This window comes from Schistocerca piceifrons, chromosome 5 (genome assembly GCF_021461385.2).
Source record: "Schistocerca piceifrons isolate TAMUIC-IGC-003096 chromosome 5, iqSchPice1.1, whole genome shotgun sequence".
Classification (NCBI taxonomy): Eukaryota; Metazoa; Arthropoda; class Insecta; order Orthoptera; family Acrididae; genus Schistocerca; species Schistocerca piceifrons.
In genome coordinates this window covers 345,029,456-345,050,612 of record NC_060142.1, presented here as the reverse complement: position 1 = coordinate 345,050,612, position 21,157 = coordinate 345,029,456, and the positions used below count along the sequence as shown (strand labels likewise).

At 42.6% G+C, this 21,157-nt stretch overlaps 1 protein-coding gene across 6 annotated transcripts in view; it reads right to left on the bottom strand.

Annotated features, from left to right (window-relative positions):
- The window catches only part of LOC124798130 (hemicentin-2-like), a 1,906,233-nt gene that overhangs the window by 1,299,274 nt on the left and 585,802 nt on the right, over nucleotides 1-21,157 (bottom strand). The window contains exon 1 of one of the 6 annotated variants that reach the window (XM_047261392.1): nucleotides 9,689-9,863. The exons of 4 other annotated variants lie outside the window; for them this stretch is intronic. The gene's annotated coding sequence lies outside the window, so the exon portion shown is untranslated. Of the gene's footprint in view, nucleotides 1-9,441; nucleotides 9,588-9,688; nucleotides 9,864-21,157 lie in introns of those variants that run through there. One more of the 6 variants, XM_047261393.1, reaches the window with a different exon arrangement.

Sequence of the window (21,157 nt, the reverse complement as noted above, 5' to 3'; positions counted from 1 at the left end):
ATCTGTCTTTCATTCAATTTATGTGGCACCCATTTTCCACACTTTTGGATCTTTCCCATAGCTTTCAAACGATCAGAAATTGTTTGTTGTGCAACATTTAGCATTGCTGCCATTTGCTTCTGACTCAAAGTATCATCTTCATCCAATATTGCTTGCAATTCGGCGTCTTCGAACTTTTTTGGTGGTCTTTCACGTTCTTCATTTCTTACACCAAAATCATTATTTCTGAACCGTTTGAAACCATCTTTTGCATGTTGCTTATGATAGACTATGATCACCATATGCCTCGACAAGCATTCGATGCGACTCTGCAGCACTTTTCTTCAAATGACAACAAATAATTCATGCTTTCCGCAGATCATCACTTTCTGGTAGAAATTCGACATTGTTAACACGATGAAAACATAGGATGTTGTTTGTTCCATGACTTGATGTATACTTTGACAGACGTCATACCAACGAAACAAAAAAAAATTAAGGCTCGTTCACAACAAATGTTCCCTATCGACACATTTGTATCTTAACGTTCATTTCATACCGGTACACCTGATACATGCTCTTTGGATCTGGTGACAAATATCCTCCTGGTTTAACCTATGTGTCATACATCACATGTATTTCAGTTGGTATATTTCTGATATAGAAGAGTTTTTTCTATTATTTTTGGAAAGTACTTCTGAAATGAATTGTTGCTATTGTGGGCTGAGGATAGCTTTAATCATTGTTACATCGTAACAATGACGTATGCCTTTGAATTTAATTTTTCGGGTCGATTTCCTGACAACTGCACTCGCCGCTTATTCTTTCGTTACAGCAAGGGAAACATGCGTTTCATAGTTGGTCAACCGATCTCTTTTTCTCAGCATTTAGAAAACTCACAATATTGTTACGTTCCTCACGACGTAGCAGGGAGCTAGTGACTGTACAAAGTCACAAGCGAATGCCACAGAAGGTTTAACTGAACATTTTCCGGATCCGCTTCTAAATGTTCTCACAAATACTCTTAAGGTTTCCAGAACATTTCTTATAACGTACAGAAACGGCACGGGGCATATTAGAATCGTCACGTGCAAGCATCGGAGGACCCACCGTTTAATAAAGAAACCCATTTAGCGCGGGGAGCGGACCTGTTAAGATCAAAGACAGGGGACAAATGTAGGCCACAGCCATGCGGCCCCGGAAATTACGTAATGGATGCTGCTGACAAAGAAGACGCGAACCGTACAACGTGGCTGCCGCGCGGACGCTCGCCTTCGCGCTGCTCATTTGCTTTCTTTTAATGACAACACAATTTCCTTTTAAAATCTTTTCTTGCAAGGAACAAAGACGGCGCGGCCCGTCTATTCAAAATTGGAGTGAACATTAAGCGTCGGGCACGGAGACGAAAGATTACGTTCCCTCTTGCTTCTCTTTATACGATTAGCCTCCATTCAGTGATGGAAATGCTGAATAAGAAGCTTAATATCTTAGAAATTTTCTTCCTTCGACGTCTTATGATACCCTTCCGTCCACAACGGAAGAACAGGAATCGAACAAGAAAGATGAAAACTGGCGTTTCGAAATTACTACGACTAAATTGAGTCATACTTGGCGTATTAAGATATTCATCAAGGAAAACGGAATGGAAGAGACGGAGGAATACAGAAATACGTTGGAACGGCTTTGTGCCAATAACTTCAGCTTCGCGTTTTTAGGTTTTTGGTGGCTAATTTGGGAGAAAAATTGCTGTGAACACCGATGTGACGAGCCTTTAATTTATTTATCCGTCATGATCACAAAATGATACGTAGAATTAGCGGTTTCGCTGATGGACCAACGTCCACAGGTCTCATAATGTTACTAGCGTTGATCCGCAAATTGTGAGTATTAACTATTTAAATGTGAGTACTATAAAATTAATTCGTTACTGTATCTCCAGCACGCCAGGCGGTAAAATAGATCTGCAACTATCTTATGATTACAATAACTGTTGGAGTAGCCATCTTACACTGACTAGAAAGTTTTATTCCTCTATTTTTGACTGGTTTCCCATATTACACCAAAGGAATTAATTGTAATTATGTTCTTCCTGAACACCAAATATAAGCAGAACGCAAAACCATTTCTCTTGTCAGACCCGGTCAAGAAATTTACGTTAAAAACAAGTTCCTTGTGTCTGACGGACAGCTCAACACTCATGAAACTTTTCGTAAAATTTTCCGGTTACCCATTGGACTTCTGTATACTGTAACAAGTGGTTCAAACGGCTCTCAGCATTATGGGACTTAACTGCTGAGATCATCAGTCTCCTAGTACTTAGAACTAATTAAACCTGACTAACCTAAGGACGTCACACACATCCATGCCCGAGGCAGGATTCGAACCTGCGACTGTAGTGGTCGCGCGGTTCCAGACTGTAGCGCCTAGAACCGCTCGGCCACCTCGGTCGGCTATACTGTAACAATCATAAATATTACATTCCACGAGAGTAACAAAAAAGCACATACTTCTATATCCGAACGATACAGTATTTACTTATTTCTACATTTGTATCCCTTTCATTATGAATGTGAAACCTCCTCCTTTATCCATACTGTATCTATATGAAAATGGCGCTAACCTATAACGGTTTACATTAAGATTTTCTTTTCTTGTGGTTCTTTACTTTCAAAACCCTTAACATTCTAATAAAGAAAGTTGATTTCATTTATCCTGCTATTATTATAAGATCAACTGGGACGATCTGTCAGTTTTATCTTATTTAATGTCGTCCGTCTGAATTTCATCTGAACTTGATCTAATGCCAAAATAAGCACAGGGATTTTCCTTTGTCTGCCGGTGGCCCTAATTGTGTATTCTCTAACAGATCTGCTAACATGTCCTTACCCTCCTATTCCGGTGCAGACCATGAGAAATACTTGCCCATCTTCGTGTGGCCTTTATTGGAACAGCACTAATATGAGATTTTGCAACAGGAACTGTCTTTTTTGTAATCAGGACAGAGTAATACAACTAAAGTTCGCACATACTAATACTGCTTTCTCCATTGGTTGTACTGTCATTTTCAATTGGCTTTATTGCACTCTTTTGCTGAAAGTTCAATGTGTTTATTAACTTGAACGCAAATAAGAAACAGTCGCCGCTCAAGTAAATGTAACAAACATTATTATCGCTGAACAACACTTGCAATATGTACGCAAGCTTAGCGAAGCGTGCAGCCGCAACAAACTCACCAAACCTGACAAATGTAGAGTGGAGAGGCAAATTATTAGGAATAAAAGACACCGGAAAAAATTGTTTATATTTTTCAACAGAAGATACTGAGTAAAATGAAACATAAATCTTGCCAAAACATTACGTTTCTCATTCAGTTTGTATGGTACCTTACAGCTACACAATACAACCCCCCTCCCCCTCTCCCCCGCCGTCCAGCCCACCCACCTTTCTTGGATCTCTCATATGGATAATCTGAATATGGTATATCTCAGATGTTATCGGTCAGACGAGAATACAGCAAATATTTCGAGAATTACTAAATCAAATTACTTTGATAGTGGACAGACGTTGGTTAATGTTTGTGAAACGAGAACTCCATTTCCAGACCCTGATCGGCCCATCGATACCGATCGACCGTCGTGTTACCTTCAGTCAGTGACGTCAGTTGATGCGCTATGGAGGGACGAGGGGTCAGCACATCGGTCTCCTGGCCACTGTCAGTTTTCGTGTCCTGGAGCCTCTATTGCTCGGTCGGGTATCTCTTCAACTGGCATCACGAGGCTGAGTGCACCCCGGTCCAGTCTTCCCACCAATGAAGATCTCTGGCAGTAGCGGGAATCGAACACAGTCCTCCACAATGCGGTCAGTTGCGCTGACCTCTCAAGTGGACAACTGATGTTTTCATTTCAGTAACGAGCGCAAACGTAGGTTATTAAAACTGTTGTATTAGTAGTAGGTGACTCTGCTAGCCGTGACATAGTTCAGGTTCTCCATAGGACACAAATGACTTGCGCGTTATGGGGCTGATCGTGAGAATTTTTTGTTGAGCGTCGTCACAGGCGGTTAAACATGGGTTCATCTCTTCGAACCCGAAACAAAACGCAAGCCATGAAGTGGAATCACACCACTTCCCCGCAGAAGAAAAAGTCTGAAGCCGCAACTTCAGCTGGAAAAGCCATGGCGACAGTCTTCTGGGAAACTGAAAGGGTTACACTGTTTGATGTCCTCCTTCATGGTGCAACGACCAACTCAGAAATGTTTTGTGCTACCCTCAGGATATTGAGAGAAGGGCTTTAGCGTGTTCGTCGCCACAAAAATGAAAATATAAGTTTTCCTTCTCCATAACAACGCATGGCCTCACACAAGTCTGTGGATCCGAGATGAGCTTACAAAACTTCACGGGACTGTTCTTCCTCATCCGCTCTACAGTACGGAACTCCCACCTTCCGGTTTCCATCTGTTTTGCCCAATAAAGGATGCACTCTGCGTGAAGCAGTACTTGGTTGATTTGGAGGTTATCATTTAGCAGGACTTTGGCTAGAATGTCGACGAGTGGAGTGGTACCATGCGGGCAGATAGGCCTTCCCAATACGATGCTGTATGGCAACCGCATTGAATGGATATTATGTTGTTCCAATCTGTGTGTGAATTTCTAAGGGACCAAACTGCTGAGGTCATCGGTCTTTAGACTTACACGGTACGTAAACTAACTTAAACTAACTTATTCTAAGAACAACAGACAAACCCAAGCCAGAGGGAGGGCTCGAACCTCCGGCGGGAGCCGCCCCGCATTTCGTCACATGGCGCCTCAAACCGCGCGGCCATTACTTATTGAAAGCTGCTCGTAGAGTCATGTATATAGCTTGGATAATGCAGCTGCAGCACGAACCTTAGCTGTGTGCAGCCCATTATACTAAAAACTAATCGCATCAGCAGACGCATTAATATTTTTTTGTTTTTCTTAGTTTTGAAACTCTAAGATTGGTATGTGGAGAACTCTTCCTTTATCTGGTGTATATAAACGATTGCCATGATCTAGTTCTTGTAAGCCGCCAGTTTTTGTATTCATAAATTTCATTTCGTTTCGATAATGATTTCCTGAGTTTTCCTGCAAAGAAGGTTCAAATGGTTTAAATGGCTCTGAACACTATGGAACTTAACATCTGAGGTTATCAGTCCCCTAGAACTTAAAACTAATTAAACCTAACTAATCTAAGGACATCACACACATCCATGCCCGAGGCAGGATTCGAACTTGCGACCGTAGCAGTCGCGCGGTTCCAGACTGAAGTGCCTAGAACCGCATGGTGAAAAGAAGGGGAAAGGAGTGTTTTCCGACGCGTTTATTTGTTTAGCAGGATTTGTTTCAGGTCCTAACATACACTGAGGAGATTTATTTAACGAATCGGATACATATATCCTAATAAAGTGCTTCTGAAAAGCGAGACGTATCGCAACATATTAGTTTTTCTACTTACACAAACTGTCAAACGATGGGCATGGTACGACGCCATTATGTTTATGGAACGAACTCTTGGTAGCGTTAGTAGCATAGGCTGTGACACGTCAGCGAATAAATAACTAGGTAGCCCCACAACAAGTTACAGTGACGAAAACGCCTTATCGACAGGTCCGTTTTTAGTGTCGGGAAATAGGTCGACCAGTCTGTAGGCCGACGTTAAAATGGAACTGCCGGCTGATGGAACACCAAAATCTACTCACAGCTGAATTTACTTTGCTCGATATTCAGGTCACCGTAAGCTGTGGGCGTAGCACGGCGCGTTAACTGCATTACGGCAACAGTCCGTGCCGTGATGCTTATCACACACGTCGTCGCAGATTCCTTCTGCGTTTATAAACCCTAACACACCTTCGTCAGAACACACTACGCAGAACAACAGCAGTCGTCATTTAAAATGATAAGTCAAAAAGAAAAACTCTTGTGAGATAGTGGCGGGGGCACTCGTAGTACTGATTGCAGCACACTAATCCGTTGAAATTACTGTTTTATTTGATTCTGCAGGTGAAACATGACAAATATGTTTAAAGAAACTTTGTACACATGGTGTGTACTAAGCACATCTGTACTATTCGAATAGAAATACGGATAGCAATTGTAACTTCCGCATTTCAGACATCATTTAAAACTATTGCCAGAATTCATCCACTATTTGAGAAATACGCACTTTGGGATGCAGTGAAAGTCTCGCTACAGGTAGTTGTATTCTTTCATACACATACTGCTTTTAGTCATGACATTAATGTTTATGTTTGTTCTTCTTTTTCTTGCACAGGTAACCTCAAAACGTCCCCCAACACGAATTTAAGTACATTTTAAGCTTTGGAAAAAATTCTTGTTACTTGAGTCAGCTATCTGAAAATTATTATGGCAGATTGTGGGATTTTACACGTTAAAGAGATTTCTAACTCGAAGTAGTTTAATGTAACTGCCACTAAGACAAAATGTAGGCATTATTCTCGCATAAATCTCTCTCGAAAAAACGCTGTTCTGTGTTTCATCACAAGTGAATGACCAGCAAAAATTCGTTTTTAGAGTTATCTTTTGTTCTGAGTTAATGACTTTTTCCGAAGTTGCATATTACTGTGTAGAATGAAGCACAGGGTGGTCGTAATTAAACTTTCGCTACTTGAGACGGGCTCATGAGGAACGAGTGATCGTAGGGCAGTGAAACTTCGTGAAAACATATGTGAGGTCATACTGAAGGAAAGTAAGGAATAAACCACTGAAAGAAAGAAATTTTAATTTCAACCTGAGAGGGTAACATTTATTACTTGCGTACCACGTTTGCATCCCAGGTTACAAATGTTGCACAGTATGATGACTATCTGCATCCACGACAAACTGCAACCGCACTAGAGATACAATTTCAGAATTGTTTGCAGATCCTTTTCGGACGGTGGACCATGGAAACAGTGGACTGTGGGATTTTCAGCTGTCGTGACGCAGCTCGTTCACTGCTTGAAGATCGCACACTGTGGCCAGCAGTCTCAGCCATGGTAACAGCAACTTCTTCAACAATTTGTGACGCAATCGTCCTTCGACAATTCCCAAATTGACTGTTAATTCGTAATTACAAATCGTGATTTTCAACCTCGGCCCGTAAAGAGGAGCTCTCCATATTCCCTTACAGTATCGATGCTCGCGAAGAGCAGTAGCACTGTTGTTTCAATAAAACAGGTTTAAGAATAAAGGTCTGCTCACCGTGGCCAGATCCATGTTGACTGCCTGCAACTGTAATGTTGTGTTTCAACCCTACGTCAAAATACCACTACTGGCGCCTAACGGCAAGACTGACACCACAAACAACACAAATCCTGAGGCGCACCGGCTGAAAATCACTCCTATAAATAGTTTTCCGTCTACACTGGTTCAAGTAGCGAAATTTTAATTATAACTACACTGTATATCAAATAACAATACAAAAAATTACCAATGTTATTTTAGGACACATCAACAATGGAATGCTAAAATCACGTGGAGTAACGAACAAACGAGTTGCTGGTCACTTCAAGTGAATAAATGTTTTGGCTAATAAGTGCACACGAATGATAATCCTCGAATATTTAATTATACGAGTAACTCTGTTCATCTGACTTCAGATAACTTGCGTCATCGCTTCGTCTTCGGTATGTGGTGCTTAATTTTGCGTCATCCGCAACGTGTTATTTCACAAACAGGAAATTTTACATCTTTTATTTTTTAATTTTGAAAGGATAACTTTGATTTTAAATGTCAACCGTCTTCAGAACTAAGATCTATGAGGATGACGATGATGGCTTTGTACTAACAAGTCCCTGTGACTACAAAGTTACAACGGCACCTCTAATAAAAGAGATGCATTGGCATACAGGAAACGATTAGTAAACTTCTACTTTGGGTGTGTTGAAGCCAACCACATTTCTGACGATATAGTGTGTATGAGCCGAAGAGTAATCGCGTTGCCGGCCGATGTGGTCGAGCGGTTCTAGGCGCTTCAATATGGAACCGCGCGACCGCTATGGTCGCAGGCTCGTATCTTGCCTCGGGCATGGATGTGTCTGATGGCCTTAGGTTAGTTAGGTTTAAGTAGTTCTAGGTTCTAGGAGACTGATGACCTCAGATGTTAAGTCCCATAGTGCTCAGAGCCATTTGAACCATTTGAACTAATCGCGTTAAAAAGCTTAGGAGGCCATATTGGCAACTAATTCTCAAATATCAGAGTCATTTGCCTATCTCGAGTAATAACTGTCGCTACGGCTAGCCACGTCTGAGGTTCGAGTCCTTCCTCGGGCATGGGTGTGTGTGTGTGTGTGTGTTGCCCATAGCGTAAGTTAGTTTAGGTTAGATTAAGTAGTGTGTAGGCTTAGGGACCGATGACCTCAGCAGTTTGGCCCCATAAGACCTTACCACAAATTTCCAATTTTTCCGAGTAGTAACAGATATTTCGAGAGAGCGACGTGTAAGCCTAGTACTTAGTAAGTCACCTAAGAACTAAAGCAACCTATGAGAAGGTGAGTCAGTATTTTGGGAAAGGGGACCGCATAAAAGAAAAAAATTCAGGTATTGCGGTAACTGCAAAGAGGTTCTGAGGACAACTCATGTGAAACCTAGGAAAGTGAAGCAAGATCGGAATTTAGTTTCTACTTTACCTTGATACACAGCCTACGTCGCATGCATAGCTTGTGTGACAGAGGAGGAGGTTATGCAGACACGTCTTATGAACGATAGGTTTAGATCAGATATAAACTGTCTACCGGACCAGGATTCGAAAGTGGAACCGTAACTTTCCCTTACAATAATGCCTGGAGCTGCTGCTCATGTACAGCTCACGACCCGCTCTCACTATTTCACTTCCATCAGTATCTCTCTCCACCTAGCAACTTATACAGAAGAGCTTCTGTGAAGTTTATAGGGTAGGAAAGAGGTACTGGCGGAAATGCATCTGTAAGGGCTGGTAGTGAGTCTTGCATAGATAGCTCAGTGGGTAACAGAATTATCCGCGGAAGGCAAGTTTTCTGGTTCCAGTCCCTACCAGACACACGGTTTTAACCTACGAAGAAGATTCAAAACAGTGTGTACTGTGCCGTTGGAAACATTCATTTCTTACTGTAAGAACATCGTGAAGAAATTTTAGAAACTGTCTCCATTTTATGTTTTGCGAAGGTTTCACCAGACCAAAATAAAACATCCTCGGTTTATGAGCCCCGTCACCTCGAATAATAAACAAGTACTTCGCCGTTGTCATCACGTGCAAATATCACTGACAGTTGTTTTTACTCCTAATGCCGAGGGTGAGACTGCCGTGGAAAGCTAGAGTGTGCGATTCGAAGCGACGCGACGGATGGATCGAGAATTTTTCATTCGATCATGCCACTGCAAAAGTTACCGAGAACATCACGACAGCATTTGAGAAATGGATTTGTTAGTCTCAGAAACACAACACAATATGTGAAAAACAAACACACATTTGTTACGCAATTGGTGACACACGTAACGGTCACTCCTCAGGTAGTCTGCGGCGACTGCATCCAACTGCTGGTTGATAACAAAATCAGTTACCACATCGTAGACTGGCGTTTGAGCATCAGCGCTGGACCCGAAGAGAGGCGTGATAATCGGCGAAGAAGAGAATTTTCCATTGTGTGCCTCCCAGGCAATGGCGGCAAATTTGAAAGGCGTATGCTGTACACGTGTGGCGCTGCAGGCACCTACCGGAACATGTCGCACAAAACTTCCCGGATGTTGTCGGTTCACTGCCAGCGCGGATCGGGGCACACCACACGGAGTAATCAGTGCGAAATTACGGTAGTTTGACTCGCGCGCCCTGAAACGAACTAAATGCCAAGCGAGCTGAGCGCAGCGTAGAGGCAGCGGTGCTCGGGCGTTTAATTCAATGCCGTGCAGACTGGCGCCACGCTGACGTCAGCGGACCACACACGAGGCAGCGGCGCCTGCTGCGTACCAGTGTGTGTGTGTGTGTGTGTGTGTGTGTGTGTGACATTGCGTCGTCTGCTCATCTTAACGCCTACAATTCTCTGGCTGACATATGAGCCACTGCTTTCTTGTCATGCGGAATACGAACTCGTGGTGCTTTCTCTCTCTCTCTCTCTCTCTCTCACACACACACACACGCACACACACACACACCACACGACAGAGGGAGGGGAGAGGCAGGATGAATGAGAGACAGAGAGAGAGAGAGAGAGAGAGAGAGAGAGAGAGAGGGTAGTGCTGTATGCATACTGGCATCCTGCAGATGCAGAACAAATGAAATGAAAATGTTTTGGGACGCTACGGTGGTCCGCGCCATTGGCGTTCCTCGACTCCGTCATTTCCTAACAAGAGCGGCGCCGGTTCAATTTTCGCAGTGGCGCCAAGAATTTTCCCGCCGGTCGCAAAACAAGAGAGAATTATGCTGCTTCCAACGTCGCTTTAAATCCAGACGCCAAAGCGCTGCCTCCACATTGTTTGCATGACGTCGCGCTGCAGCGCTGCTGCATCATTAGACTAGAAAATAAACGACTGACGAGTTTTCTCGGCGCTAGCTCTGCTCAAGTTATGCGGCAAAGGTAATAGCCATAACGAGGCTAAAGATAGCGGAACGTGTAACAAACACTTATTGACATGATAAACGATCGTCAGAAGATGTAATTTCAATATGGAACCTACAGTGGGGTGATAAAAGTTATACGATAGCGATATGTACATATACAGATGGCAGTAGTATCGCGTACACAATGTATAAAAGGGCAGTGCATTGGCGGAGCCATCATTTGTACTCATGTGATTCACGTGAAAAGATTTCCGACTGGATTATGGCAGTACGACAGGAATTAATAGACTTCGAACGCGGAATGGTAGTTTGAGGAGATTCCATTTCGGAAATTGTTAGGGGAATTAGTACTCCGATATGCGATAATACCAGTTTTGAAGCCTTACCTCTTATCACGGACAACGCAGTGGCTGAAGGCCTTCATTTAACGACCGAGAGCAGCGGCGTTTGTGTAGAGTTGTCAGTGAGAACAAACAAACAAACTGCGTGGAATAACCTCATAAACCAATGTGAGACGTACGACGAGCTTATCCGTTAGGACAGTGCGGCGAAAAATGGCGTCAATGGACTATATACAGCACAAGACGACCGAGGCGAGTGCCTTTGCTACAAAGAACGACATTGCCTCGAGCGCCTCTTCTAGGGTCGTGACCCTATCGGCTGGACGGTAGACGACGGGACCTTGGCGTGGTAAGACGATTCAAGATTTCAGCTGGTAAGAGCTGATGGTACTCCGCCACATACCGTCAGGTGGCTTGCGGAGTATGGATGTAGATGTAGATGTAACGTTCCAGTGTGGAGCAGACCCCACGAAGCCAAAGATTCAAGTTGTCCACAAGGCACTGTGAAATCTAGTTATGACTCCATAGTTGTGTGGGCTGTATTTACATGGAATGTACTAGGTCCTCTGGTCCACTTGAACCGATCATTGACTGGAAATGGTTATGTTTGACTACTTGGAGACCGTTTGCAGCCATTTCTGGAACTTCATGTTCCAAAACCAACACAGAATTTTTACCGATGACACAGGAGCCATGTCACCGGGCCATAAGTTTTGCCATTGGTTTGAGAACATTCTGCAATATCCGAGAGAATGATTGGGGCACTCATAGAGCATTTATGGGACGTAATCGACAGGTCAGTTCCTGCACAAAATATTACATCGGCACCACTTTCGCAATTATGGACGGCTATAGCGGCATCATGGGTCAGTATTTATACAAGGGACTTCCAAAGAGTTGTTGAGTGCATGCCACGTCGAGGTGCTGGACTACGCGGGGCAGAAGTAGATCCTACACGATATCTGAAAGTATCCAATGATTTTCGTGACCTCAGTGTATATGTACGTGTGACTGCAAAAACTCACGTTCCAGTGAACAGTTCTCATCTTGCAGATGTAGCACCGTGTCAGTGTTGAATTTTATCAATATTTATTTGCCCTCAACAAAAATGGTTTAAATGCCTCTAAGCACTATGCGACTTAACATCTGAGGTCATCAGCCCCATAGACGTAGAACTACTTAAAAACTACTTAAACCTAACTAACCCAAGGACATCACACACATCCATGCCCGAGGCAGGATTCGAACCTGCGACCGCAGCAGCAGCGCGGTTCCGGACTGAAGTGCCTAGAATTGCCCGGCCACAGGGTCCGGTTACCCTCAACTCCGATGCAATGTGTAAAATATTAAATTCTGTATTTTCACTTGCTATTATATCTCCGGAAAAAGCAACGTAGTACTAACCTGTCATTCGCCATCAAAAAACTGACACCTGTGCCACTGCCGTGTTGGAATCGGCAGTTCCCGCAACGTCGGGCAAATTTGTATTTGGAAGGCTGACCGCATGTATCGGTACACCGGTTGCCGGAGACTGAGAAATATGGAAGTCGCCGAAGAAGCAACCAGTTGAAAGACTTACACCTAGCCAGTGGGTCATACGGCGTAATCTTAATCAACATCATCATAAACTACTGCAAATGTGGCTGTAAATGTGATTGCAGTATCTAAGATGAAAATGCTTCGTGTAAGTCTACGATATCCTTCTCAAAACCAGTATTTAATATTTTCCCGAACGTTGTTGCGTAAGTTATGCTTTTGACGTGACTTCTGCACCTCAAGGTCCCAGTGGCGGTGACGTACGAAATAACAAATTTTTTGTGTGTTCCTTTTTCCTTTATTTTAATCTTACGCATGTACGTGTTTAAAGACAAAACGGCCGAAGTGTCACTTATCACCAACTCCTAGTTTTCGATTGAAATTCCTCATAAAAAACCAATCTGATGACGAATCCAATTTCTTAGTCGTTTGGGATAGCACGAATTCGCTACGTCATATTTATGCACAGAGTCAGTTCACGAAATTAAGTAAGTATAGAGAAGCCAGTGATTAAATTAAACTTTCATTCTGTCCATGAGTAATGCATCGCTGACGAATAATCACATTGCTCAACTGGTGGAGTACGGCCTTCGGAGGCAAGTACCTGTTTTCACACACTGAGCGAGGTGGCGCAGTGGTTAGCACACTGGACTCGCATTCGGGAAGACGACGGTTCAATCCCGCGTCCGGCCATCCTGATTTAGGTTTTCCGTGATTTACCTAAATCGCTCCAGGCAAATGCCGGGATGGTTCATCTGAAAGGGCACGGCCGACTTCCTTCCCTAATCCGATGAGACCAATGACCTCGCTGTTTGGTCTCTTCCCCCAAACAACCCAACCCAACCTGTTTTCACATCAGTGTCCGCCAAACACCTTTCATTTGTCTTGTTAATGAAGTGTGTACTTTTAGCCAAAACACACATCTCTGCAAAGAACGAAATAGACGAATTAACGTAACATACTGACTACTCGGTGGAAATGAATAAAAGTGACAGAGGCCTCAGATTCGTGCACAGAAATCGCGACGTCACGGAACACAAGGTACTGGTCATCGGGCTGACAAACCAGCCTCACTCAGTTGCCGTGCCACTAACAACTACAGCAATCGGTGATCGCTATATCGTGCAACAGTCAAGAAGGGACCTTGGCCAAACAGCTGGTGCAATTGCAACCACATTTAATAGGACTGCAGAGCTTGCGATGGTGGCAAGGGCTTATTCTGCAGGGACTCGATCAACGAAGAGGGGCATCGCGTACTCGTATTGTGACACAACACATTGTCTAAAAAAATTTTGCAGTATTGATGTTGTAATTTTGAGTAATGGAGTATTGTTTTATGGAACATACGTAGGTTGGCAACACTGCTGTGGAGACACTATGCAATGGAATCTACTATTGTCGTTGATAGCACACGTTGTAGACATACCTACCTTGCCTCCGAGCAAATGGACTCGCCCGTCATACGTCACCGGGCGTGCGCACAATCGAGGGAAACACAGTCGCATGTGAGCGAGAGGTCTAACGTAACCGTGTCACTATGTTTTCGAAACAGCAACAACGGAGACCACGGCAGACCGTCAATGCACAGTATTACTGTTCGTTTTTGGAGCATGACCTGCGAGCAGCTTTGTGAAAGAAGCGGCAACACTTTCTGGGCAACCCACCCGTCATTTTGCGCAACAGTGCGCTGGAGCATACAGCGCAAGCTGTGGCTGCTCTGTTCGGTCGATGGGACTAGGAAGTACTGTACTATCCACCATACTCCCCGGACTTAAGTCGTGACTTTGATTTGATTCCGAAGATGAAGGAACCACTTCGTGGCATCCGCTTCGGAACTGTTCCAGAGATTCGACAGACAATAGACCGCTCCATTCGCACCGTCAAAAGAACAGGCTCTGCCAACGGTATACTACGCCTTCCACATCGCTAGCAACGGATTCTACACAACGCTGGTGACTACTTTGAAGGACAGTAACAGGTGCAAACATGCAACTCTTTTGTATCGGTTGTGAATAAGTGGTTGCCACTATTTAAGTTCCAACCATTGTATTTTTTCACTATTTTGTAAATATTTTCTTACGAATGAACATCACTATGTAATTTAAATGCAATACCTAGAAAAGAAATGTGTAATAATTCCATAGACCTTGCCGGTGTTTGGGAAGCTTGCGTGCCTTAGTGATACTGACAGCCGTTTCTAGTTGTAACCACTGCGGAGAGATATCTGTTCAAAGGCCAGACAAACGTGTGGTTCCTGAAGAGGGGCAGCAGCCTCTTCAGTAGTTGATGGGGCAAGAGTCTGGATGATTGACTGACCTGGCCTTGTAACACCAACCAAAACAGCCGTTCTGTGCTGATACTGCGAACGGCTGAAAGCAAGGGCTAATTACAGCCGTAATTTCTCCCGAGGGCATCCAGCTCTACTGGTTAAATGATGATGGCATACTCGTGGGTAAATTATTCTTGAGATAAAACAGTCCCCCTATTCGGACATCCGGACGGCGACTACTCAAGACGATGTCGTTATCAAGAGAAACGAAATTGGCGTTCTACAGATCGGAGCGTGGTATTTCATACCTCTTAATCAGGCAAGTAGATTAGAAAATTTAAAAGGGAAATGGATGGGTTAAAGTCAGATTAAGTGGGAATTTGTGATGTTCGGTGGTAGGAGGGACAGATTTCTGGTCAGGTGAATACAGGGTTACAAATACAAAATCAAATAGCGGTAATGCAGGTGTAGGTTTAATAACGAATAAGAAAACAGGAATGCGGATAAGCTTCAACGAACAGTATATCATATCCAAGATAGACTCAAAGCCCATACCCACCACAATAGTACAAGTTTATATGCCAGCTAGCTCTGCAGTTAATGAAGAGATTCAACGAATGTACGATGAATAAAAATAATATTCAGATATGAAACTTCCTGGCAGATTAAACGTCCCGAGTTCGAGTCTCGGTCGGGCACACAGTTTTAATCCGCCAGTAAGTTTCATATCAGCGCACACTCCGCTGCAGAGTGAAAATCTCATTCTGGAATATTCAGATAGTTAAGGGAGACCAAAATTTAATAGTCATGAGGGCCTGGATTTCGATAGTAGGAGAAGAAAGAGAAAGAAAAGTAGTTGGTGAATATGAAGCAGGAAAGGAATGAAAAAGAAGTCGCCTGGTATAGTATTGCACAGAACATATTTTAGTCATCCCATTAAGAATCATGAAAGTAGGTTGTACTTATGGAACAGACCTGAAGACAACGATAGGTTTCAAATTGAATATGTAATAGTAAGACAGAGGTTCCGGAAGCAGTTTTTAATTTGGAAGACATTTCCAGAGGCAGATGTATACTCTGCACACAGTTATGAACTGCACATTAAAACAGCAGAAATTGCAAAAAAGTAGGAAATTATGGAAGTAGGACGTGGATAAACTGAAAGAACCAGATTCAGAGGGAGCGTTAGGGAACAATTGACAAGAACAAGGGGAAGGAGCACAGTAGAAGGATAGCTTTGAAAGATGCAATAGTGAAGGCAGCACAGGATTACATATTTAAAAAGACGAGACCTAGTAGAAGTCCTTGGACAACATAAGAGACATTGAATTTAACTGATGAAAGGAGAAAGTATGAAAATGCAGCAAAGGAAGCAGACGAAAGGGAATACAAACTTCTAGGAAATGAGATTGACAGAAAGTGAAAAATGACTAAGCAGGAACGGCTGGAGGACAAATGTAAGGATTCGGAAGCGTATGTCACTAGGGAAGTGATAGATACAGCCTACAGGAAAATTAATGAGGCCTTTGGAGGAAAGAGAACCACCCGTATGAACATCAAGAGCTCAGGTGGAAAACCAGTTCTAAGAAAAGAAAGGAAAGCTGAAAGGTGGAGGTTCTGTGCATGGGATATGTAGTTGAGGGCAGCATTACAGAAATGGAAGAGGGCTTAATGAAGATGACATCGGAGATATGATACTGCGAGGAGAATTTTACGGAGCACTGAAGCACTAAAGTTTTAACAAGGCCCCGGGAGTAGACGACATTCCTTTAGAACTACTGATAGTCTTGGGAGAGCCAGCCATGACAAAACTCCTCCACACGAGGAGCAAAATGTCTGAAACCCGCGAAATACCCTCGGATTTCTAAAGGAATATAATAATTCAGATTCCAAAGAAATCAGACGCTGATAGGTGCAAAAATTATCTATCAGTTTAATAATTCATTGCTGCAAAACACTAACACGAATTCTTTATATAAAAATAGAAAAACTTGTGGAAGCCGACCTTGGGGAAGACCAGTTTTGATTCCGAAGCAATACAGACCCTACGACATCTCATGGAAGATATATTTAACAAAGGCAAATTACGTTTATAGCACATGTAGACTTAGAGAAAGCTTTTGAGAATTTTGACTTGAATACTCTCTTTCAAAATCTGAAGGTAGTAGGGGTAAAATACTCGGAGTGATAGGCTATTTACAACTTGTACAGAAACAAGACTGAAGTTGTAAGAGCTGAGGATCATGAAACGGAAGCAGTCGTTGAGAAGAGAGTGAGACCGGGCGGTAGATTGAGCAGGCAGCAGAAGAAATAAAAGAAGAAATTGGAATATATCTTAAAGTCCAGGGAGAAGAAAAAAAACTTTGAGGTTCACGGATGACATTGTAATTCCCTCAGAGACATCAAGGGACTTGGAAGAGCAGTTGAACGGAATGGTCAGTGTCTTGAAAGGAGGATTTAAGACGAACATCGTCAAAAGCAAAACGAGGATAATGGAATGTAGTCAAATCAGGTGATGCTGAGGGAATTAGATTAGGAAACGAGACACTTAAAGTAGTACATGTGTTTTGCTATTTGGGAAGCAAAATAAGTTATGGTGGCCGAAGTAGAGAGGATATAAAATGTAGACTGGCATTGGCAGGAAAAGCGTTTCTGAAGAAGAGAAATTTGTTAACATCAAGTATAGATTTAAGTTTCAGTAAATCTCTTCCGAAAATATTTTACGGAGTGTAGCCATGTACAAAAGTGAAACACGGACGATAAACAGTTTAAACCAGAAGATAATAGAAGCTTTTGAAATATGGTGCTACATAAGAATGCTGAAGGTTAGATGCGTAGATCACGTAACTAATGAGGAGGTACTGAATAGAACTGGGGAGAAAATAAATTTGTGGCACAAACTGGTTTGAAGAACGGATAGTTTGGTAGGAAGTATTCTGAGACGTCAAGGGATCACCAGTTTAGTACTCGAAGGACGTGTGGGGGGTAAAATCGTAAACTAAGACCAAGACATGGATACAGCAAGCAGACTCAGAAGGATGGGGGCTGCAGTAGTTACTCTGAGATGAGGAGGTTTATACAGGAGAGAGTAGCATGGAGAGCTGCATCAAAGCAGTCTTCAGGTTGAAGACTGTAACTACAACAATAACATGTAGTAGACAGGCTGGCTTAGTCAGGACGATTTGCTATTTTGAACAGTCAAAGAGTATATTTGAGGTAGCCAGCTTAGTACTTTCATTTTGTGAATAATTAACAACTTATCGTTAACGGTGTGTTACAAGTGCACAATCATGAACAGTTACCAAGTAGGGTCCTATGCTGTTATTATTAATTAAAACCGAGTGTCACTGTTGTTGATAAAAAGTCTAAAATTGCTGAGTTAATTTAATTTTAATAATTTGTTTAAAAATGAAAGTTATCAAAACTTAAAAAATAATTGCGATAGATAGTTAAAGAAAATGGATTTCGTTGCTCAGTGAAATACTCACTTAAAAAAAAAAACCAGTATCAACATTCAGTGATTATGAGAAAGCAATTCCAGTGAGTTTTTAAAGAATATTGTAGATCAGAATGTTTAATTTCTCTGTGTGATCAATAATTTCTGCCCTCATTTCCAAACTATGTGAGAGTGTTATGCAAAAGTTAGTGGTCAGTTATTTAACGACAGTTATGCGCTAGTAAGACATATTATCCTTAACAGAAAATATTTATTTAACAACAATTACATTAGAAATATTAACAGTAGGCATTACGGTAGGCTGTGCGAAGCTACTGATCACGCAAAATGAGTGTCAAACAATTACCAGTCAAGTGCATATGCTTTGTTTCGGCGTGGCCGAGCTGTTCTAGGCGCTTCAGTTTCGAACCGCGCCACCACTACGGTCGCAGGTTCGAATCCTGTCTCGGGAATGGATGTGTGTGATGTCCTTAGGTTAGTTAGGTTTAAGTAGTTCTAAGTTCTAGGGGATTGATGACCTCAGACGTTAGGTCCCATAGTGCTTAGAGCCATTTGAACAATATGCTTTGGATCATGTTTCTGTGATTTGAAGCTGAGCTCGAATCATTGTTATTGTGCCCGTTCCCGCATGATCGTCTTGCATTATTGATTACATGAATACTTTTCCAAATCGATTAAAAATTAAGCAATATTCGTCGCTCACACCGTGAGCTGGTGACAGTTTTCTGTAACCATTGCAGTCTAAACTAAAAAAAAATATTTAAATTCGTTATCTTAAATTTCATTAGCTACTTTGCAGTTGTTATCGTCTGTCAAAATTCTTTTATCATTATTGTGTAGAAGTAGTCACGCAATAACGATTCAGTTGTAGCTGATCCTACTTTTTTTGAATTTGCTCTTCGGAACAACAGGTACATTAGCCACACGTGTCATCAATTATTTCAGCTATCCGAAAAGTGTAGGTTTGTTATAGAATGAGAGCAGATTCAACCTGAGCAGTGATTCTGGACTTTTACACATATGGAGAGAGGTGGGAACGTGTAATGCATGCAGCAACGCAGACGAACGTGATTCTCTCGGTACCGCAGATGTTATGGGGTGGGGAGGTACTGATCTCCAAATCTTTGGCCACTGCGCACTTGCTGGTCATTGCGAATCTGCTCCGCTTCCCTGTGTGCGTCTCTTCAGAAGTGCATTCGGTAGTGGCTTCATTTTTTATGAATAACAATCCGTGACCACATCGAACAGGGCAGATCCCGAATGTATTGCCCTGCCAGTTCCCCCGACATAAGTCCCATCCAGAACGTGGGATGCGTTGGAGAGATGTATTGCAGCACGTCCTCATGCACCAACGACACTCCAGCAGTTATTAATCACGCTGGTGGAGGAATAGAACGTCCTACCACAAGAACTGCCTATCAATTTTATGGTCACCGTGGCAGCACGTTGCAGACCATGCGTTGCTGCCCTTGGTGATCACACACCCTATTAAAAACCACTTCGAAATAACTGTAATGTCCAGGGGACCATTGTACACCGCAATAACTACACTGTAATTATTGGCTTTGAATAAAAGTTTCACTTCTTTTCGTTTTTCTGCGTATTTCTTTCAGTTACCTTCCGTAATGTACTGTAGCAATTGTCTGTGTATGATCCAAGTACCATTGGGCTATGTTACTCAACAGCGACACGTCATGAGATAGCTATTTTCGTCCTCACGTTTTGCACATCAGTATATAAATTCCAAATAGGTCAATTTATATCCAGGATTCCCGTCAACATTCCCTTCCTCTCTTCATTATTCCATACCGGCTAAAGCAACCGCAGTTTCAGCGTCTTAGAGACAAACACAGTACTTCTTTATCCGGTATGTATGAATGTACCTATGCCAAACAAGAACGTCGCCTTAATGCTTTCCACATGCGGTGCCTGAGATCCACCCTCGGCGTAACCTGGAAGGACCGAGTTAGCAACGAAGCAGTGCTATCTAAAACTAACTGCAACAGTATTTCAGCTATCTTGAAGCAGAGACGACTCCGCTGGCTGGGACACGTCCACCGTATGGATCCTGACAGATTACCACGCAAGGTGATGCTTGGAGAGATCTCTATAGCCAAAAGACTTGTAGGACGCCCTGTATTGAGTTTCAAGGACTCCTGTAATCGAGATATGGAGAGCTTTGGAATCGACACAAACAGATGGGAGGCACGTGCTAGCAAGAGACCGGAGTGGCGTGATGATATATCATCTGGAATGTCGAAGCATGATGAAGGCTTGTTAGACAGATTAAGGCAGAAAAAGCTTCGCAGTGCTACCACTGCTCCTGCCCCAGCAGCCAGATACACTTGTGACAATTGCGGCAAGAGGTGCCGTGCTGCCATTGGCTTGACAGGTCATATGAAAAAATGCAATCCATAAACACACAGACACTGCAACAATCATCTACCAAGATGTCGTGGCCATATATATTATTTGAAAAAAATCCAAACCGGTCAAAAATACTCATTATACCTATTTTATGTATGACCTGTTCTCCGTTTACTCCAATATTGTTCTATTTGCTCAGAGATTGAGAACTACAACTTCAAACCGAATTACTGTTGTATTCAAGTACTGATTTCGTTTGGTGACAATGTTCCACAACTTTCATTCAACATATATCTCTGTCTGAAGTGTTATAATCCCAGGTCTCTGAGATTTATATAAGAAGCTGATACCTTAAACAGCCTGCTCTATCAGCTCGTCCATGAAATAAACCTTATGAAAACGTCAGTGTCTTACATCGTTGTAGCTTAGCTTTTGAGCATTTAGACCTTTGGCTGTAAGAATCTTACGTCATTTCTATCCTTATTACCCCCAATTTATTGACCTCTACATCACACGAACTTCACCGTAATACCTCGCGACATTATTAAAAAATAATAAGTCCTTCCTTTCAGAATTTATAATTAGGAAATTTACTTTGAAGGCGGAGAAAGAGAGGACAGAGGAAAACAGATAAAGACTGAAACCCAACGCAATAGTA